This window comes from Poecilia mexicana, unplaced genomic scaffold (assembly GCF_051168715.1).
Source record: "Poecilia mexicana isolate PSO_F unplaced genomic scaffold, ASM5116871v1 scaffold_7, whole genome shotgun sequence".
NCBI lineage: Eukaryota > Metazoa > Chordata > Actinopteri > Cyprinodontiformes > Poeciliidae > Poecilia > Poecilia mexicana.
In genome coordinates, this window is record NW_028263376.1 from 3,202,652 (window position 1) to 3,219,223 (window position 16,572).

Consider the following 16,572-nt stretch of genomic DNA (forward strand, 5'->3'; position numbering starts at 1 on the left):
TGTTTAGGAGCTAACAGTTAGTTTGTCATCATATTCATACAGTGTTATTAAACTAACTTAATTTTGGGGGTTTTTATGCTTTCACTCTTTTTTTCTGTGCAGAATTCTATCAGATAAAGAATTTCAACAAGACAAAGGTTTGAGACAGATGGATGATCAGTCTTTCTAAGAGTCTTGATGCAGCAATCTCACAGCACTCACTTTCATATTCAGAGCTGATAACTTGACCTTATTTTGTTAGACAAAATCATATGCTTTCAGAAGCTAGTTACCACTTTGCAAAACTGTCACTTTGGTTAAAAATATAATGTAATCTTGATCTTCTTGTAACATATGATATGATCCTAATCTATTCCTTTCCCTCCTCAGATACGAGAGGAAGATCATCTCCTGGATTCAACTGTTGCACTGACTAAGGAACTGAAACAAGGTAAGAAAACAACCAGCACATTTAAGGAAGTATTTTTACTCTGATTTAGTTTCTCCTTCCTTTCTTCTTGTCTTGCGATTTACTCAGTGAGTTGGTCACAAATAGTGAAAAAAGAAGACATCTGTCCAACAGATCAGATTGTGGTGTGCTGCAACTTTGATTTTGGGGGATTTTGTTTTATTTTTATTGTTTTTATTATTTAATTTTTTTCAGATAAACCAGTCATTAGATTTATCTGTCAGGTTTATAAACTTGACAGACTATATCTAACAATTCTACATCTGCCTTAAGTCCTGTTACTTTTGATTGGATTTTCAGGTGTTTTTGCATGTCTATGAATTTTCCAACATTATTGAATTTATTTACAATTGCTTGAGTTGGTGTTGTAACATTTTGCAGTTGTTTGAGTTAAAACAGTGTGGGTGTGAAAACAGGGTGGTCCAAATGTTTTGTTTTATTTCCACCGGTACTATTTCAGTTTAACACCTGCTGGTGATGTTAAGAGCAGAAAGTGATCATTTACAGAGCTGCTGGCAATAAATTAAGATTAAAATAATGTTCATGGATGCTGTCCTACTTAATGTTCCAAATTACATTTACAATGTAACTGGTGATAATAAAACCAACAGTTCAAGATCTGGCTGTTATTAAGTGTAAAGTTGAATGTTTAGAGGAAGTCAGAAGTTTTAAACTTGCAGCATTTTTGGCTGTTCATCTTGAAAAACTGCACCTTGCAAAACTGGTTCTTTGTTCAGGTCAAGCAAATACTTGAAATATGTAGAGATGGCACCGGTTTTTAGGTACCAGAGTCAGTGTTCCTGCAGTGGAAAAACAATAAACTTATGCTCAGCGAGTGGCTTAGCACTGCAATGGATTTAGTTTTAGTCAGGGTTTTAGATGCAGTGGAGCATGTTGTGTATTTATAAATGCTGTATGTTCATAAACATTAATAGAAACATTAATGGTGATGTCATTACTGATAAATGTTACTATGCTGATCTTGACATTTTGTGCAGAACAGTGTTCATTTGTATTCTGTGCACTGTTGTAGAGCTTTTTTTATGATGGCTTTTACTTATATGTTTTCAAATCTTTTCATAGCCAAACTAAACCCAATGAAAACTTTTGGCAAATATTCCTTTTATGTAAGATATAAAACATTAACAGACCTCTTTTGTTTGCATGCTTACTAGAAGTGTGTTTTACTGAAAGTGGGAATTTCCAAGGAATGTTTTTATTTTTCCAGGGTATGTCTTACTTTCACTTAAGCAGGTGAGATGGTTGCCAGGATCAAAGCACACCAAGTTTGAAAAAGTTTCAAAACCACCAAAATTTTTCAGAACACCTATGATGCAGACAGACTAGTGCAGCCCCCGTCTTTCATCAGTTGCCGTGCCCCACCACATGTCTAGAGTCATATAACGACACAATCTGCGCGTCATTATCTGAGCCTGTGATGTTGAGACTGTGATTGGGAAGATGTGACTTTTGGAAATTAGTGGTTACTATGAATAAGAAAGCTCGCAATTAGTTAAATCCATCATTAGGGGAGGGCATTTATCGTATTATTATTTATCGTGATAAATTTCTTATCATGTTAAGAATTTTGATTTATTGTTGTCACAATAAATTTCAGTTAATGTTTGAAACCCAGGAAGTGTTCTCATTTTTGTCATTGTTTTTTCAATTAAAGTATCAATAAATGTCGATAAATTTTAAAATATGTGTGCAGTTTAGTCATGCAAATTACCCTTCTTTATATGACTGGTGTCCAAAAGAAGCGTATTACAAATGGGAATGTTTTTCCATGTTTGTATGTCTATGATTGCTGTCATGCAGTCAGAATCATACAGTTCCCTCAGAAAGAAGCAATAATTAGTTGTTATTGTCACATTTATTGTGATCATAATTCTACCGCAAAATATTGTGATGAACCTTATCATTCACCCCTGCTTATCATTTATGAAATTCTTGTTAAAGTTTTGAATCCACATCTGATTTTGAGCAGGGCGAGAGATTTCCGTTTTGTCCTTGACTGGAACATAAAATCAGAGCCTCCTTAAAAAGCAGTCTGGTACGGGACAGAGACGGAGCCAGATACTGTCCAGAGACATGTGGATGATTTAGGTTCATCTGGTGTCCTCACTTAACACTGTGTTTTGTTCTCAGTCAAGAGCCCGGTCTCCATCTATCTGTCCTCGTAACATATACACACATGCATAAACACACGGGCACAGAGACACACGAGCCATGAAGTAGTTCTGAAAGCTGTTGACAGCAGCACACACCACCATTTACACTGGAGCACGTGAGTTTGTACCAGCAAAGTAGGGGTGTATATATAGAAATAGTTTGGCGACAGTTGAAGGCAGATGCACATTAATACCAACATGCACACACACACACACGCACAGTCGGACCAGCTGCTATGGGGAAACGAGAGGGATTTGAATGGGAGTGACAGCTGCGGATTCCTCAGGATGAAGGAGGAAGAGAGAGAGATGAGAAAGCAGCGGAAAGCATGAAAAGCAGATAACTCAGATTTGTGAGGAGCGATTGTGTCAGAGAAGGGTAAGCGACTTCTGCAGAGCTTGGGAAAAAGAAACGGATCCAGCTAAAGAACTCTGAGGCAGGAAAATGAAGTTACTCGTTAAGCATAAAACAGGACTTTAATCATACAATAAAAGCTGTTCTGACATCAAAGTTCCTTCAATTTAAAAAAAGTTTTATTTCGGCTCAATAGATTTCTATACATTCCTTACAAAAATATCCATACCTGTTGAACTTTTCTCAATTTGTCAGTTTGTTGGGATTTTATGTGACAAACTAAAAAAAGCTTTTGATGCAGTCCATCCAACCACCTATATCCAGACTTTGTAGAAATATCTGTTCTGCAGCTAAAGCACCAAGCCTCTAACACTTGGATGTTTTGATGTAAACTGTTTCAGCTCTGCCTGCGTATTTAGGACCATTGTTCTGCTGAAACTTAAACCTCAGCCTCGGTCTCAAGTATTAAAGCTTCTTATGATATTTTTTTTACATTATTACTCCATATTTAGCTAAGTCCATTCTGCCCTGTCAACAGATTCTCCCTCTGCAGCTTCAGAGTTACAGTTCCTGGATGGCTTTGCACTCGCGCCACACTCTTTCAAAGTTTCAGATAATTGTGTTATTGTTTTATAAGTAGGACTGTCAACGTTTATGCGTTACCACATGCGATTAATCTAAAAAGTTTAACAAGTTAATGTTAAATAATGCAGATTACCTATTTTGACCAAAAAACTGTGGAGAGTTACCTACTTCGCAGCAGTGCGAAGTAGGTACAGTTTATGACTCTATACTGTGGTCAGAGTCATAAACGAGAGCAAAAAGATGAGCGAAGAGAGTCAGACTAATGACAGCACTATTTATTTTCTTTAAAATTCTCCACAACTTTATCTCCGACTCTCTTTTTACATTCCTTGGTCTTTATGATTCTGTTTGTTCACAATAGAGCTGATGGTTATCATTTAGAGGTATCAGAGTAAAGAGGGAGCTGAACTAAACAGCATGACTTTTTTTTTTAAAGGAATTTCATTATTTTCAGTTTTCACACATTTGTTCTCCTCTTGGCTGTTGATCTGCCATGTAAAAATCACAAAATCCATTCAAGTCTGTGGTTTGTAGCGAAAGAAAAATGTGAAGAAATTCAAGCTGTATGAATAATTTTGCAAGGCACAGTGAGGATTGGGAAATTTATGAGGAATCTGGCCTGGTGTTTACTGGTAGTATGAGCAGCAGTCCTGATGACAAAGGGAGTGCAGGCCAACAGAGTAAACGAACATGTGATCCCAACTGTCAGTATTAGACTATTCATAGAAATCCTGTGTTGCACAAGGCCGATTTAGCAACAGGGTGGATTTCTTTTTTCTTTTCTTTTTAAGTGTATACACCCAAAACCTTATAGTCAATTTAAAAAATCACCTTTCCCACCATTCACTGACCTTTAGCTCCGAGAATAAAACCCACTGCGTTAACAAATTGACAGGTTTGATCCATAAATGTCCAAGGAATCTTACCGGAGAAAGTGATTCACTAGGAGTGTGCTTTTTTTTCCACCGTGTAATAAGAAGGTCTTACATAAATAAATCAGCAAAATCTAATAGGCTTTGCTACTGAGAAAAACCCCCATCAACAATAAAAAAAAGTTTAATTCCTGCAGCCAGTGTGAGTCACGACTGATTTCTGCAGAAATAGCAAACCACAACACTTCCCTAAAACTGCAGTAAGCAAAATCGGTAACAATCTGCAACGATGCCAACAAGAAATTTGTTCAACCATTTGTTTTTACCTTTAATCCTCAAGTGCTTTAAAAAAAATCTGAATCCATTAAGTCTGACAAGCATGTGGAATAAATGAGGCACGGCCTAACAGGGTTGTCAATAGCTGACTTAGTAGTTTTCCATGTTCCTATAATGGATGTGTTAGTAAGCAAGTGTGTGTTTGTCGCATTAGCCCGTTGCCTTCGGGCCACGTTTAGTCATTAATCAGAGTCATTAAATGATGTCAGAGTTCTCTACTTTTCAGTCATATGCTCAGCGTCGGAGCAGTGATTTGCTTTGTGTGATGGAGGGGTCGGAGGTGGGGGAGTGCGGTAATTCTTAACCATGCTCCAGTTGGTGGCGATTTTACTCTTGATAATAGAGTTCACGCCGGCTGTGCTCAAAAGCACTGCAGCAGCAGCAGTGGCAGCGGCCACTGCGGCACAACAGCTAGGAAGGGAGATGGGAGGAAATGGGAGTCTAAACTGAGCTCTCAAACAGGAAGCCACCCCGATTCTCTCATTGTTGAGCTTTTATAGACTCAACTTCCTGTCGAGTGTACCGCTTGTGTCACCATAGTTACCATCCCTGCTGTTAACGAGATGGACACTTCAAAGATGTGTGAAAGTCGCAAATGGTTAAAAAAACAACAAAAAAAACAAAGAAAAACAGTTTAGAAAGAAAAACCTTTTTATTGTTAGTCTGGTCAGTTATTCCTCTCATTGAGGTTTTCTTTTATTGTAGTCTTAATAGCATGCGCCATTTATCTGACTGTTCTGTTTTAAGCTGGGAGTAAGAGAAATGAGCGAATCAGACAGCTTGTTGTTGGACAGAGTTGAACAATGGTTGCAGAAACTTAGAGAAGCAGGGAGTGAAGGGTAAGAAAGGGAAGGAGTTAAAGAAAAAAAGAGGATGTGGCCAGCAGTAAAAGATGACTGGAGGGGAGTAGAGCTCTCTGTCTAATTATAGATCCTGCTGTGAGCTGGCTGAGGCAGAAGTGCTACTGGGGGTTTTACACTGCCGGATATTTACATGACAAATACGAGTATGTGCCTTTTGACTTTGAATTTGGAGATTACGATGTGTGCGTTTATGTGCATTTTCTTTTTTAGGATTTTTACAGCTTTGGAGAAAGACATGCAACAAGTTGAAGGAGTCTTCCAGGAATTTGAAGAGTTGTTGCTGTGTGTTTGGTACCATATAAGTCTTTTAAAGGCATGGAGAGAAGAGATATATTTCTTAGCTGTCATTCTCATCTGCTGCATTTGATGTTAAAACAAAAGCAGCAGATTTACGCAGCGAGAGAACAGAGAGCAGCGCCAGATGTTTGTGGAAACTCTATGACAACTTTGAAAACTGAACCTGCACTTCATATCGCATCCAAGGTCTTCCATCACTCAAACTCGAACTAAGACCAGAGATGTGCTGATCAAAAAGATTAGTTGTGGATTGCTTTTACTCTGGTTTCTAGTCGCATAGTACCAATTTCACACACCTAAAAATTTGTCTATTTGTTTGACATTTATTCAGTAATTGTCTGTTAATATTAAGGGCATTCTAAAGGCAAAGTGAGGTGGGTGGTGCATATCAACCAAAGCAAAGTCTGATCATGCAGTAAATACACAAAAAAAATCTGTAAAAAAACAACAAAAAAAAAACACAGAAAATGTTCTGGTAATTTTCTGCCAGAACTTTTTCTGTGTTTCTTTACAGATAATTGTACAAACATTTCCATAAACTCTAAACCAGATTTTGCCACAATTTAACAGGTTTTCATGTTAAAATTACTCACAAACTAAAATGTTCCACATTTCTTATAGCAAATTTCCTGTATATTCACAAACATTTCTAGTATTTAAAACCAGAATTTTTTCTTATTTTTACAGTGCTCACTAACACTTCTCTTTAAAAAGTTGTACATTTTAAAATATTTTTGTCATCCAACTCATTCAAGTATTTTAAGTAACCAGTTAATCTAAAAGTCAAGTTTTTTTGGCTGTACACAGCAAATTTGGAACAGTTAATTCAACTCCAAGTAAATTGAATTTAACACTTTGAAAGTGTCTATATTGGTCCACTCTTGATTGTGTTAAAATGACACTTTTGAAAGTGTTATTTGTGATAGAGTTGAATCAACACTCTCAGTAATTGAAATTTAACAGACATCAGTGTTGATTTACCTAACACTAGTGTATAGTGTCAAAAGTTAACACTATGAATGTGTCAACACAGAATAGTGTTAAATATAGAACAACATAGAAATCTGAGTTTTAAAATACTACTGGTGGGGTGAGCTTTGATGGCACAGGGGTTAAGCACAAATGAAGGCCCTAGTTTTCAATATGGCTGTCGCAGGTTCGCTTCCCGACTTTTGCTGCATGTCTTCCCCCTTCTCTCATTACCCACTTTTCTGTCAATTTACTATCAAATAAAGACCACTATAGCCAATGAAAACCACTATAGCCAATAAAACTTTTTTTTTAACCCAGAAAATACCACCAGTAGTCAATAATCCCCAAATTCTTTTTGAAAGACATGAGATGCCACTTGGCCACTTCAATCTACAAAAACACCAACACAAGTTGCAGTATATAATCTACTTTTATTTCAAAACAAGAACATCAAACACCACTGACAGCAACATACAACAAAGGTCATACATTCATGGTACTTTGCACTGAAGGTGAAGTGCGCTTTGAAAGTTCATTGAAAGCGGCCATGGATGGTCTTGTAACCACTGATGGTGAAGTGTCTTTGGTGCTGCTCTTGTTTTCGCCAACATGCAGGAGGAAGGGCTGTCCTGGTTCCACACCAATGAGGAAGGCTTCAACACTGGCTCCAATCTTTGGCAAAATGCTAAGATGACAAATAATAAAAAATTATTAACAATGTATGGCACAGTTACATTCAAATAGCAAACAAAGCCAATAAGAATTTTTTTTTTTACAAAGAAGTAGAATCATTAGAATAACAACATAACTGCACATATCTGACAACATGGTTCACAGCTTGACATGAGCTGTTTTGGCATTTTTCTTGTGGCCTTGGAACATAGGAAGAAGCAGGTGAACAAACAGAAGAATGCCTGTTTTTTCCAGCCTGGAAAGAAAAACAGGAAAAATAGCAGACACATTAGGATATTAAATAAATATTTTAAAAAGTGTGAGCAAAAGTAATCAGACCCACCTGTGTGTGTCACTATCATATTCATTCAAAATACTCCCCCCTTTAACCTCGAGAGCATTTTTCACCACCAACAAGATAAAGCATAAAAAAGTCAGAAATAATTACCATGAACACAATTCAGACATTATAATCATTAATCATTATAGAAATTAGTCAGTTTATAGAAACATTCTGGACTGCATTAAAAGTCGTGCCAACCTGTCTGAAGAAATGTGTTGAAGTCATAACAGGCTTCAGTCACCAACATGCTGTACTAATAAAGAAAAAAAAACATTTTGGCAGTTTTTAGATATGCCACAGGTACAAAACATTGAAGTCAAATGGCTTAAGTGTCTCCTCATTGTGTAGATATGTTCTCCAGAGTCCTGCTAATGACCTAATTATTCTATTCAGGTGTGGTGCAGCAGCAGCACATCTAAAAGTTGCAGGACAGTGGTCCTCCAGGACTGGAGTTTGACACCTGTGGCATAGATCAAGCCACCGGTCCAGCACAGCCACTCTCCCCATTATATAAAACTTAAAGAAAACGACCCTAAAACTAAATAATGTTAACTCAAATGGCCTTCAGATTTTTCTGACAGTTTTAATAGGATTGCCACCACCACTCTCACGGAGTGGGATGTCCGTCGCAGTGATAGACAATATTTTATGGCAGTGCTTTTTGTCTTTAAAAAGTGATCCATAGAGCAATCATGCATACATAGAGGTCGGTTAGAGTACCCCAAAACTGTACTCCAATCAGAGTAGCATACTTTAAATATGTTGAATTAAGCAAGTGTAAAAAGTATTTGGTAAACCACTGAGTAACTGATCATGACACCTGATTTAATATTCAAAATGTGTCCTCAGACAACTAAAAGTATAAAAGTTATGTGAACATTCTGATATTTTACAGAGTATTACCAAAATATTTATATAAACAAGGAGTTAGGTTTGGAGGCTGGTTCTAGACCAGATTTACCACAGGGGCCAGAATAGTCAGTGTTTTTTCATGGAAACACTTGAAAAAGAATGAAACAAACAAACAAATAAAAAAAAAACACAGCAATATTTCATCATTTGATATAATAAGTGAGCCAAAGACCCACTTGCGTCTCCAGAGATTCAGGTTGCAGATCCCTGGCAGATGGAAAGCGTGATCCTATTTCCATACAGCAGCTAGAAGTGCAGCACTATAATTTTTAATTCATTGTTAAAGTAAAATTGTGAAGGTTAAAATAAATCCATCACTGAGTATTAACATAAGACATTTATTTAGTATAACTTCTTTGGTACCCTGTTGGCCCCCATCTAGAACTGCCCCTGGACTGCAGGTCTGTGTCTGGTGCATTAATGACCACTGAACAATGAATTCATAAAATATATAAACATTTCAAAAGAAAACATACAGAAAGCCCTGACAAACCTTTTAAAGTAGGAAATATTTATGTATTTACTGTTAGTCTAATGTATGCTTTGTTCTTTAAATGATCATTTGTATTATTTTGGCTGATATTATTATAAGTAAGCAAATAATCAAACCGATATAGTCTACTAAAAGCACAATAAGAAACTTAATCATAGCAAAATGTTACCATATCAGGGTCTGCTGTGTTCCTCTCCTGATCTATTCTGGCTAGTATCGCACTGCGCCACGATGGACACATTTTTTATTCAGTGATTCTTGAGAATAGGGACAAAACAGGTCCTATGGATAAAGCATGAAATTTGAATAAAATATACACAAAATATATTTTTTTCAAATATCTAACTAAACTAACCTGGGTCATGTGAGCACAACAATGTATATTTTTCTTTTTTTTGCTGAATATTTTTTTATTTTAAACATTGTAGTCGGTGGATGATGCCTGTAAAAGCCCTTGTCCAGGAGCAGAACTCAACACATTCTTATAGTTTAAAACAATTAAAGAAATACTAAAATTATATATTATGACAATTAAGTATAAGTAGTCATATAAATAATTATAAAAGTATCGATAAATTGAATTAAAAATAATTTTTAGATATTTTCCAACTCCGTTGAAATTTGTCCTTAGTTTTTGTCAACACCGTCAGAAATGAAAAGAATGTAAAAAAATCAGGCATTATTGGGGGGCACCAGAACTTCTGAGGACCCCATGACGTCGTCTTTTCTCTTCCTTTGCTAGGAGGGCTAGTTAGCTCCGGTTAGCTTAAGTTATTCTTTAGTTTTTTCTTGTGTTTTATTCCTAAGTTGTTTGTCACAACCATGATGTGTCAACTCCATAACTGACAATTTACAAAACTTTGATGAAATTTTGCGAAATAAAAGCTTAATTTTGGTATAATGTAAAGATTTCATGGACCTGACGAGCTACAATATGGCCTCCTTCAGAATAACATCATATAAATTGAGGTAGTTTGGCATTTCGTCAACTCTGTCAGATGTCAACTCCGTCAGTTTTTCTGACTCTTTCAGTGAAATTGTTGTCAAATCTCACTTAATTGTGCAACTAATTCATTTTAATGTATTTTACATGAATTGCATTACTTCACATGTACCAAGTTTTTCATTTTACTCACTAGTTTGTCACCACCTTCAGTTCTGTGTCAACTCCGTCATGCACTGTCAACTCCATCAGATGGACTTTTTCATGTTTTTTTGTTTTAAATAATATTTATTTTATTTCTTGAGAAGCATTTGTCTGTAAATTGAGTAAAATATCACTAATGGGGTATTTTAAAAATTATTTTATTTTTATTTTTGTCAGATGGTGATGACAAAGTTCTGGGTCAGGTCGATTAAAAATGTATTTTTTTTAAAAAAAATTCGCAACTGGGAGCCTGTACCTTAGCATCTTCATATTTTCTAAACATTATTTGTCATATTTGCATACATAAGGTTGAGAAATAATTAAAAATAAATATGGGAAAATTAAAACCCATTTTGTCCCTATTCTCAAGAATCACTGATTTATTTTTAATTGCCTGGGTTCATCCTCACTAACATTATTCAGCCTGGAATTTGCGTCTTCCTTCTCACGTCTGTATCTTTACGAGAGGTTTTGCTTCCAAAGACGGTGGAGAATAGGGTCGAAGATGTTTTAAAAAGAGGCGGGTTGACAGCACCTCACCGCAGCTGCGTAGTGTCTGTCTCTAGGCAACCGTGACAACAGCGTCGGTCCGTAGCATTCAGGGGTCCTTTAGCTCCCGCACCAGACATGAATACGTAGACTCCTCATGGAGCGCTGAGTTGTATGTAACAGCGTTCGCCATCTTCTATGTGGCAGCAGAGCGATTGGAGCTCCTTAAGTCCTGTTGTGTGGACTTGTTTCAACCGTTTTACGAAACAAACTGGATTCATTGGCATTACTTTTCACAGGTAAGGATGAAAGATCAGAATTACTTAACTTTGCAGCCAGAAATTCGCTTCTAAACTGAAAAATATTTCCTATGTAGTTAAATTGGCCCGAAGTAACTGCTGGTTGTTAGCCTAGCAGCTAACGTTTTCATACTGTTTTCTAATGAGAGAGAGCTGATGAAAAACCGCTGTGAGAGAAGTTAATTAAAGACCAGGGGATTTAGTGAGGAAAGATCAAGTCAGGATCAGAGCTGGAGCTGCTGTTCTTCAGTCTGTTTCCCAGCTCTGCTTCACAATGTTGGTATTTAGCTATAAATATGCTATGAGTCAGAGCCCAACATGCTGAAAATCTCTTTCTGAATGTGAAGGAAACATGTATGTATTTTCTATTACACTTTTGGATAATTTCTCTTTTATCCTTGGTTTTAGTTTTGCCCATGTACCAGGATGTCTCAGAAGTCATTGGAGTTCTCCCAGTGTGACCAGCAGACTGAAGCCCTGCCTGTGACCAGTGTTCCCAGTATAATAAATAAATGTTTTATTCTTTCATTTTTGTATATTAAATATCTCAATCTGAAGTATTAGTGTATTAATACAGCTTATGTAATGAAAAAAAGTAATTTACTCTATTAGAATTATTTTCACTCTGCTGTCAATAGCAGAGTTGACATACTGTAATAAATATTTTTTCTTTGGAAAAAAGAATGACTGATTTATAAATCAAGTCATTTCTCAATAATGTATAAAAAAATAAATACAAGAAAATTATTTGTTTCTTGTCTTGAAATGTTAAATTATGGAATTATGTGTAAGGACAGTCAGAGGGGACCCAGAAATTCAACCACACACAGGAGTATACAAAAAGGGAAAAGGTTTATTTTTTCAGATACTGGTTTCTGCTCAGGGAGAGGTTATCAAACACAGCACTGAGGAGAGAGGGGAGAAGACTGGTGATGCACAGATAAAGGAGGGGTATCTTAGAAATGTTCAGCTTAACTGACCTGTAGAGCAGTGGACGGGTGGAGCAGAGGAACAGAGGATCTGATGACAGGGAGATGCAGGAAACCAATGGAACAGGGTTCTGTGAAGGCAATGAAGATCTCCACGGGGAGATCCAAAATGCAACACCCAGGGACTTTGTCGATAATCAGGCTGAGGTCATACACAGGAGGACAGAGAGAGCAAACAGCTTTGAGGGGCAGGCAATAATCGGTGGTCGTGAGGCAGAGCTTGGGTCAGGGTCCAGAAATCCAGAATAGAAGGGATCCGTGAGGGGCTTAGCAGGAGGGGTAAATCCGTGGTCAGAAGGGGGGGTCGAAGAAACACTGAAGGCTTGGAAGGAAACGCTGTATCTCTTCTGGCTCGTGGCTGTTGATAATCTGGCAAGGAAGCAGAGGCTGAGGGGTGTTTAAGTAGGGCAAGGCCCAGGTGGAACAGGTAAGCAATCAGGCGTGGCAGGTAAACTGAATGAGTGCTTAACACAGCATTGACAGGACATGAATCATAACAATTATGTAAATATGTTCTTTAATAAAACACTGTAAAAGTGTGTCTGTTCATCAATGCCAATATAATAATGATCAAAATAATTTCTATCAAACAAAAACATTGTGCTCTTTAATCAGAAATGCCCCAAAACAATTAATCACATCAAAAGTTAGAAACTATGTCTATAGTCATTTCTTTGATTGCCAAATATATTAATGTGTGTGAGAAAATGTGTCAATGACAGATATTAATTTAAAATAATTTGTAGAATGGCACTTTCTGAAGTTCGGTCCATTTACTTGTATTAGCTTACTGGCAGAGAAGCCACATTCAATATGGCGGACACTGTTGCGTATCGCAGCAACGGGCCGACCCGCTCCATGAGGCGTCTACGTATTCATGTCTATGCCCACAACGAGAATTTAGCTGACCTTAATATTTCCTGTGTTTTATTTTGGTCATTATTAGTGTTGATATGTGTGTGTTAGGCATGTCTATCGGACATTTATAGAAATACAGAACAAATCGCGTCCCGTATCGGTTCAATACGGGACACAACATTTAACAGCCAAATACAGGACGATTCCGTATTTTAAGGGACGGGTGGCAACCCTAAGTTTTAATGCTAGGTTAACCACCTGACACCTCGTGCTACACCTGTTTGGCTAGCTTTAGCTGCTAACAAAAATAATAAACAGTCGTATTTACCGTGATATCCAAACAAATAAACCAAGTTAAGCGAACTATGTATATGAATCGATACTCTTGCGCAAACAGAAAATTAATGCAGCCATATAAAGTAGTCAAAAACATGATCATTTTAAAATGGAACTTACCTTGTTATGATATGCTCCAGACAAGAAGCCATATTGCTGTCTCCGCTCCTAGGACAAACACGTGACGTCACAAATACATTACAATTGTGGGAGGAACATTACAATTGTGGGAGATTTAGTCTGGTGTTCTAAATCAACACCAGACCGAGTTAGTGTTAGTGTTAATTTAGAAATCAACGGCAGACAGAATTGCTTTTATTTAACTCTTTGGAGTAACACCAACTCTTTAGGGAAACTAACACTCATGTTGTTGAATTATACTAAAGTGTTGAAGTAACACTTTAACATACTAACATACAGTGTTAGTGTAGTATGTTTTTAACATACTACACTAACACTGGAAATCTAACGCTTTTGGATTTGCTGTGTATGAGGAAACCAGACTTCACAGGGAGAACCCAGACATCCACTGGCTAAACAGCCAAACTCCTCTTCCTGCAAGGCAGTAACTTCCACATGACAGCAGCATCTGAAAATTACTTTTGACTAGATTTCCTCCTGTGTTTGGTCATTAAGCATTTATATTAGCAGCAGAAGCTGCGTCAATGTGAGAGAACAGTCTGTAGCGGCATTTCTGTTAACCTTAAAATTGCTCAAATTGGAATTACAAAAATAAATTAACTTAATACAAACACTGCAATTTTGAAAAAACTTGTTTTCAGTAAAATGTTTTTGCGCTACAACAGCACCTCTGCTCAAGAACAACACATACAGCAACAGTAGAAATGGTAAAGAATATATGAACAGCTAACATGCCTTAAAAATAATGTAAAACTTTATTTTATGTTTCCATTGACTTTAAAGTAAAACCACTGATCAAATGGCTAACTTTGAGTCTCTTTCCCTCATTAATGACTTCCACACTGAGGAGTGTTGTTGTTGTTGCTGCAGCCTTTTAGCAGTTAGTCATAGTGTGTTCACTGACTGATTGGATTTCTGCATTTCCAACTGGAGGGTTAACCAGTGATAAACCAGAAAACCTTCCAGTTTCATTCACTAGTCAATTGACAGACACTAGAAGTCGATGCAGAGCAGCTTTTTATTACTAGAAATGTAAGGAAGGATTTATGGCATGTCCAGAGAGGTGAGCTCAGACCATTCGCCCAATGAGAGAGAAGCAAGAACAAGCTTCTCTTTAGCAGGAAGTGAATCATTGGAAGTCAAAATTGGAAATAAAAGAAGAAAGCGCCCATTAAAACGGAATTAGGTTTTATAGGGAATTGAAATTTGAGAATGTTGTTGATCAGTTAAATAGCATTGAGGGGAAAAAGAAGATTTTTCGTTTTTTTAAATAATACTGGGATCATTATGAGAATTTGAGGTATAGATATTAGGATCCAATAAATGGCTGTAGTGCAACAATAATGGATTCAAGCTGCCGTTGGAATCTAAAGAAGAAGAAAGTGCCCATTTTCATTTAACACATGCTAGTACTGCTACTAGCATGTGCTAAATGAAAATGGGCACATGCTAGGACACGAAGGATCAGCACTTTTACTGTTACAGTTACCGTTCGGAAACTACTGTAATCATTTCAGTTAAATCTAAACCTGGCAACTTTTTCTTTTTTAACCGTAATAAATGTGATATTCAATTGACCTGTTATGACTAAAATTTTGGGTGTCCGCCCCCTGCTGCATTGTTGTGGAAAACCTGGAGCGGCAGAGATATCTGTGGCTTATAGTCCGGTGCGGCTTATATGTGTATGTTTACTGTTTTTTAAAAAAAACAAAAAAAAACTCTGGGGTTACATTTAGGCACTCCTGCAATCGTCACACGTTTTCTGTTACAAACTGACTCCGACCCCCACCAGAGTAGGGAAAAGTTATGTGCCCCTCACAGGAAAAAGTTTGGGGACCCCTGATGTAAATAATACGTTTTTCCTTTTTTATTATCTAATTCAATACATTATAATTATTTTTTAAACACATAATATATGTTTTTTTCCCAGAACAATGCCCGAGGGAGAACATGCCACTATCAGGAAAAGCAAATTAAAGTGTGAATCATTTTCAGTTGGCTTTCTTTTTTCTATACTTCTGTCGTGACATATGTTGCATTATCTGCAGAATTGAAATTGCAACTTCAGCATAAAGTTCAAATTTGACTTTGCTAAATGAGGAAATGGACAATATTAAGAATTTGACGAGCTGCGCTGTTGAGATGCTTTAGTGGCAGTTATTTCTGTTCAGCTTCAGACTCCAGTGAGAGATTTTCTAGTGTATTGCTATAAATGTGTTTTTACTTAAAATAGGTTTCATGTTATGCCAATGGACTTCTTTGTGCTTCATTAGTGTCTTATTTTATTTTGATATTTGCATATCATTAGCTGTATCCTCACCCTTCCTAAGTTAGGGTGAGACAACCTTCAGCTGTATTTTTTCATACCAGAGAACAAGCAACAAATATGACACAGAGTTGGTCTGAAAAGTACACACACCCCTAGTATAATACCAGATTGTTTTGATATAAAAAACACACCATGATATGTCATTTCAAGCCTTTTAAAACATTCATCCTGCTCAATCCAACTGAAAAACAAACAAATATATCAGAAAGAAAAATATATTCAAAAGCCTCTTACATAAGTGTTCACACCCTTTTTTAAAGCAACCATTGATTCAGTTTGATCATTCAGACTTAGTTCTGGCTCATTTTCCTCTCATTATGTCATTGTTTTGTTCATCTAGATTTATGCTTTATCCTAAATTCCTAACCCCAGAGCATAATCCTGCCACTACCATGTTTTCCTGAGCATTTTAGAGTTTTTCTTGTAAAATTTGACCCAAAGATTTGATTTTATAAAGTTACTATTCATACCTTTTTATCTCGTCCGTTTTCCACCTTAAATGGACATCATTTGCATTCATTCTTATATTTTTGCATGCTGACTCAAACACTCCAAAAGTATTGAGATATTCATCTACTGAAAGTAGCTGTTGGGGATGAGTGATTGCACCACAAGCGCTCCTGTCGGTACAGCGAGAACATGGAGCGGCCATGTTGCAGCTA

General features: G+C 36.8%; 1 protein-coding gene across 3 annotated transcripts in view; it reads left to right on the forward strand.

The window, feature by feature from the left end:
* Nucleotides 1-16,572, forward strand: part of hdac7a (histone deacetylase 7a) — a 95,359-nt gene that overhangs the window by 35,062 nt on the left and 43,725 nt on the right. For all 3 annotated transcript variants that reach the window (XM_088006883.1, XM_088006881.1, XM_088006884.1), the window contains exon 3: nt 370-430. The gene's annotated coding sequence lies outside the window, so the exon portion shown is untranslated. The remainder of the gene's footprint in view (nt 1-369; nt 431-16,572) is intronic.